Below are 6,901 nucleotides of genomic sequence, written 5' to 3'. Positions count from 1 at the left end.
AGAGGTAGAGATAGTGGAAGACCACAAAAGCCAAAATTGTGTAAGACTCTGTGTGATGCCCGAGGAATAAATTGAGTGTAGGAGACCTATGCTCCAGCACCCTGAGGAAAAAGTCCTTCTTGATTTATGACCATAGAGCGTACACATAAAAATAACTGAAATATCGTTAGGTGACACAGATAAATAAGAGTAGGGATTGTTGCACACCCATATTTTCTAGGAAGAATCATGATTAGAGCACAAAAAACAATCCAATATATTAAACTATAAAGAAAAAACAAGTTGAATCAGAAAGTATCAGGGTATCAGAACTCATTCCTCTTGGTCATAGGAAAGGATTTGGGGGACTTCTGTGAAATTCTTGAAGAAATGACTTAGTTTATGGATATACTCTGTCAAACAATATTTACAACATTGACCAATTTCTCATAAAAGTTATACAGTGATAAATATTTACTTTAATGAAGAATGACGTTCCCAAGGCATTTGATATAAAAATCACAAGTGCAATTAGAAAGTCCTCAGTTTCAAAGATTTATTCTTTTTCTATTTAGTTATTTTGGAAAAAAAGAAATAAGAAAAATATTTTTTTAATTTAAAGAGATAAGTAAGGTGTTAAGAGCAGAAGATTCTCTCTACAAAAGTGGTAATGGACAAATCAACATCACCAGAGAAAGGATGTAACTCCATCTAAAGAAATCAGCAAAACGAGTTAAAATAGATCTCTGATAATATCAATTGCAGGAGGGTCTTCAAAATATTAATGGAAAATGCTTATTATAAATGAACCATGCATGAACTTCAAAAATAATTGAAACAACATAAATTTGTACTTCAATTCCATTTTTTGAACATTTTGAAGCATGTGTGTGTGTGTGTGTGTGTGTGTAAACAGTTTATAGATATATGCGTATATATTAGGACATCAGAAAAAGCATGACATATTTTTCTGCTTTTCTATGCAAAAGTGCATCATGACTTTTCTTACACCACACATAAAAGAGGTAGACTATATACTTGTTGAATATATATATATATATAAACAGTTTATATATTTATCTAATTAAATACTTTTTATCTTTTCAGTGAAGTAGGTTATTTTTTATTCTAGGGATGCATTGTCTAAAATAATGTCTATTAGCCTTATGTGACTTTTAAGCATTTTAAGTTGAGCTGGTTTGAATTGAGATGTAAGTATTTGATTTTTAGTATAGTTTTCTTTTATTAATATAATGAGTAATTATCACATGTCAGCATCTGTGGAATATATTATACACAAAATAGCTTATTTAATCATCTCAATACTTCTATAAATTATATATATATATATTATAGACTTGAAAACTGAGGTTCACTAAGACTAAGAACTTAAAACTTATAGGTGATCATTAGATACAGAGCACAGGTGAACCTATATTTCTGTTAGATCAACTTGAGCTCTGAACTGTGGGCAACTGTGTGACTTCCAGCACTGCAGTTCAGTATGCTGTATAAATGCTGAATCAATAAATCAACCTATGTGTCACATAGGTTGGGACAAAATTGTTCCTTCTAATTGACTAATTATGATCTGGTTTTTAGGTACATAATCACAATAAATCATTTAATTTGCCTTAGAAGAGTGAGAGAACTCAGTAATTATTAGGAGATAAAATCATGAATTGATGAGTCACAGAGTTTTCTGGGATACATTATGCTGTTAAAATTACTAATCTGAAAAAAATCCAGTGAAAGATTGAGACTTGACTTCCAAGTTTAGACTTACAAGAGTCAAAAATATAAATACTGCTTTGTGGAAATATCCCATTCTTCAAACTTTTCACTTTGCTAATTAACATAATATGTCCCTTTTCTGGAGGCCTGCAGGTGGTATCATGGTTAAGGCACTGAACTCTCACATGGCTGCCTGTGGTTCAAGACCCAGACCTGGCCTGGCTATATCCCCAGCGGTTGATTTCTCACTTCCTGTCTTTCTATATTTCTCTGGTGAGCACAGCCACATTCTCTTCTCTACGAAAGAAAAAAGATATTTTTCTTGCTTTCTTCGTATTTAGCTGCAATTTATTGATTCAGCATTTATACATAATAAATATTTTCATCACTAACGTGAGTAGTTGTAATCCATTCTAAAATAATTGTATCACTTGATAGTCAAACATATGTCTTTTTTTTTTCTTTTTTTGGAGAGGTTTTTTGCTATAGGGCGTGTGCGCTCTCCAGACAGACAGAGAGAGACAGAGAGACAGAAAGTGAGAAATCACTCCCCAGGGGGGATGGCCATGCTGCAATCCCTTCTCCTCCATTCTCCTCTCAGGATCTTGGGCATGCACACACATGCCCCTGGCGTGAGTTTAAGTCACCAGGTCTGGGACTCGAACCACAGTCGACTATGTGGGAGTGCAGCGACATAGCCATTACGCTAACGGCTGGTCCCCTCAAACATATGTCTTAAGTACAATATCCTCCTTATAGAAATTGAGACCCTGAATTTCAGGAGAGATTATGTGACTTCTGTATAGTCACATGCTAGTAGCAGAAACAAGAGTGTGAAAGCTTCATTTATTCAAAAGCCCTCAAACTAAAATGCTACACAGAAATTACGTTTGTTTTAGGCATATTAGAAACCAGATCAATGTCTTTATTCTTCTGTTTAACTTTTGCTTCTTTTCACCAGAAACTAAATCTTGGATTCCCAATGTTTAAAATATTGACTGGTAATAAAAAAGAGGTAGACTATATACTTGTTGAAAACATGTAAGTAAGGAAGAAATAACGGAGGGACAAAAGAGAGGAAAGTTGGGAAGAAAGGAAAGCGGCAAAGAAGGAACGTTTGACTAAGTCTCAACTCTCTTTTGCGGGTCCCACTTTTTTTTTTCCCCCATTCACAGCAACTTTTTTTTTTTTTTTTTTTATTATTATTTATACAGTCAATCACTATACATAATTAGATTGTAAAGAGCCTTTACCCAGCATGATATAAACTTCACTCCAGCCCAGTTGAGAATACTATACACATCCTCCTCAACAGATAATAAACCAAATCTGTGTCCCACAAATGTCTTACCTCTCTATTTTTCCCCAAATTTTCTTTCCTATACTCCTCCCTCCCACACTTTCCTTCCACTTTGTCTCTAGTGTCCATAACAATTTTTAATGCTTTCATGTCCTCCAGAATTTTAGTCTCTACTATAGAGTGCGGATAGTTGGTATATTTATGCCTGAGTACCACAGAGCTGGTGAGAGGCTACCCAGCTGTTTTAAAAGTATCAGTGTGGGGGCCAGCAGATGGAGTGGTGGTTAAAGTGCTGGATGCCTCCCTGCTCCCCTGCCAGGGCCAACCACAGTTCTAGTATCAGACCTGATGGACTGAAAATCTCGCCAAGCCTGTGTGCCTGTGTACCCCAGTTCCCAAGAGGAGAATAGAGGAGAAGGGATTGTGGTGTAGCCATCCCCCCTAGGAAGTGACTTCTTTTTTTTTTCTTTTTTTGGAGAGGTTTTTGGTATAGGGCGCGTGCACTAGCCAGCCAGACAGAGAGAGACAGAGAGACAGAAAGCGAGAAATCACCCCCCCAGGGGGGATGGCCATGCCGCAATCCCTTCTCCTCCATTCTCCTCTCAGGATCTTGGGCACGCATGCACAGGCACCCGGCGTGAGTTTAAGCCACTGGGTCCGGGACTTGAACCACGGTCGACTATGTGGGAATCCAGCAACATAGGCATTACGCTAACTGCTGGTCCCAGGAAGTGACTTCTTACTTTCTTACTTTCTCTCTTGCTCTGTCTATTGGTGTTTCTCCCTGGTGAGTGCACATACCATATGGCAGAAACTTTAAAAATTAAAAATAAAAAAACTAGGCCAGAACTGAACCTAGTGATTAAGTGAGCCGGATTACATGTGGCCCACTGTTGGTTTGAATCTCAGCCCCAGCAACTTGAAATGCACACTGGGTGGACACACGTGCCTGTGTGTCCAATATGCCAACAGGATGAAGAAATAGAAAAGAGGTTGCAGTATGACCATGCCCCAATGGGGGGGGGGTGATTGCTCCCCCTCCTCTTTGTCTCTGTCTCTCTCTAGAGAATGCCAGTGCTTGCTGGTAAATTTGAAAATAAATAAATAATTTGGCAGTCTCATTTTTACACTTAAAAATATCTGCTCATTTTTCAGGAGATATAGTCCCAGCTTTTAGTGGTGATGTGGAGACAAGCTACTGGGCCATTTGGTTCTATCATTCTTTTTCCCCTCTACGTGTATTAGTGGTCCCAGTACATCTGGATTCTGAACTTTAATAGCTAACTATTAAAAAGTGATAACACATAGTTGTACATCCACATGATATTCTTAAATCCTGAATGTCATTTTCTGTCTTTTCTGCCTATAATGTTTCTTTTTTGCGTATCCTTCAATACTCAGCTCAGTTATGACCTTCCTTGGAAAGCCTCATGGTAGTGTGCTAAATTCTCAGCTGTTTGCTGTGAAGGCTCTTAGATTGCTTGCTCATACTTCTATTTTTGTATTTAACACATTGCATTGTCATAATTGTTTACTTGTATTAAATGAAGAGTCTGAATCACTGAGGATTATGTTTTCTTCATCTTTAAAAATGCCATAGCTAAATGCCTTGCATATGGCTTTGATTCCATTTATTTTTTTAAAACAATATGAGTAAATTATCTCCAGGATTTTTTTTTTTTTGGAGAGGTTTTTTTCACTATAGGGCGTGGGCGCTGGCCAGACAGACAAAGAGAGACAAAGAGACAGAAAGCGAGAAATCACCCCCCAGGGGGGATGGTCACGCTGCAATCCCTTCTCCTCCATTCTCCTCTCGGGATCTTGGGCACGCATGCACATGCGCCTGGCGTGAGTTTTAAGTCACCGGGTCCGGGATGCGAACTGCGGTTGACTACGAGGGAGTCCAGCGACATAGCCATTACGCTAACTGCTGGTTCCCATCTCCAGGATTTTAAAACCTATCTCTAGGGTTAAATATAAAAGTCTTGCTTTTCTATCAGCAAATTGTAGTTCATCATGAAATTTAAGCTACCAAGGAAAAATAAGTGTATCTTTATTCAAAAGAAAAAATTATTTTGACAAAAATTATGTCAGATTATCAGTATAATTCAACAAAGCCCTATTACAGCAAATGTAGTCTACAATAATATAGAACACAGTCTAAAATATTTATTTAATTGTATTTTTATATATCCATAATAGATGTGCTATTTATATAAGTGATGGCATATTCATCTATTTATCAACTCATCAATTTCTTGATTAAATAACCAATGTTATTGGGACCAGTAATTATCGTAATGGCTATGTCATTGGACTCCCATGTAGTCCACAGCAGTTCGAGTTCTAGATCCAGTGACTTAAACTCACGCCGGGCGTGTGTGCGTGCGTGCCCAAGATCCCGAGAGGAGAATGGAGGAGAAGGGATTGCGGCGTGGCCACCGCCCCGGGTGGTGATTTCTCACTTTCTGTCTCTCTGTCTCTCTCTGTCTGTCTGGTGAGTGCACTTGCCCTATAGCAAAAAAACTCTTAAAAAAAATGGGAGAGAAAAATAACCAATGTTATTAAGTGGAATACGAATTATATCAGATATCCCTCATCTGTGTGAGAAGATCTCAAAGCTGCAGTCCTTTGGGGCTGCCTGGATATGATCAAAAGAGGGTGTGAAGAAAAAGAGGTGATTTGGAGAGGTGTGAAGGGCTACACCTTGAAGAATTTTATGAGTTATGTAAATTATTCAAGTTATTACCCTAATAATGGCAAGAATTCCAAAACTTTTAGCTTGCTGGTGACAATCTATTTTTAAAGTATATTTGTTTACATAATGAATATAAATGGGCAAACATAAATGCATTGAAATATGTTAAGAGGATATTGCAAGAGTTTAGGAATGCAATAATGGCTTAGATTAATGATGTGACATGAAACACAAAAAGAAGTCAGATTTAGGGAATAAAAGTGACAGAATGTGCTGATAGATTGAATGTAATGCACATGACAGAAATGCAGTTGTTTCAGAATAAAGTAAGTAATCTGGAGCTAGAGAATGTACCAGAATGCACCAAATTACTACATTTTAAACTCCACTAGCTTTATACTGTGTTTAAATCAACTAAATTGTAGAAATGAATTGAATTTCAAAAAACAATAAATCACCAATACACAATTTGGATGCCTCATACATGATCTAAGGGCTATTTGGACAGAACATTGACCTGGGAAAACTAGCATTTAAATTACATCCTAATTTGTCTAATACTAATCATAATAACATTATAACGTGTGGATAGTTGTGAAGTTTCAAATGGGTGATATATAGTAACTATCAACTTAATTTATGACATCTATTATTGTAGTAGATATATTTTGTAAGGATCATAACCTAAGAGCAGGGCAAATAAATGCACAATTAATGCATTTATTTGCCCTGCCTTGGAATTCACTTTGGCTGACTATCAATAACTAGTTCCCCAGTGACCCATGGAGTGACAAAATAAATTAATACTTCTTTAAACCAGAAGTATAAAACACCTGGAGATTACCTGACTTCTGGTGATTTACTGACACTTCTGTGGCATAATCTCAATTCACTATCTTTGGGGAAAGTATTCCTGATAAAATCATTACAACTCTCTAATGTTTAGCAACCTGTCATGCAACTAAGCTGTGCCATATTTATGTAGCAATATGCATTGCCTTTGGAAGGCTGTACTTTTACATTTGGTGCATCTTATCCCAAATTAAATGACCATATCCAGTTAACAAGCAAGTTTGAGTCTTATCTCCATTATACACAACGGTCTGTATTTGCCATTGCAATGCCCTAAACCACTTCTTTAGACTAGGCAATTCCTAAACTCTTACACTACAGTTAGCCAGTTATTAAAA

This window comes from Tupaia chinensis, unplaced genomic scaffold (assembly GCF_000334495.1).
Source record: "Tupaia chinensis unplaced genomic scaffold, TupChi_1.0 Scaffold000192_2, whole genome shotgun sequence".
In the NCBI taxonomy this organism is placed as follows: domain Eukaryota; kingdom Metazoa; phylum Chordata; class Mammalia; order Scandentia; family Tupaiidae; genus Tupaia; species Tupaia belangeri.
Note: the sequence above shows the minus strand (reverse complement) of the source record.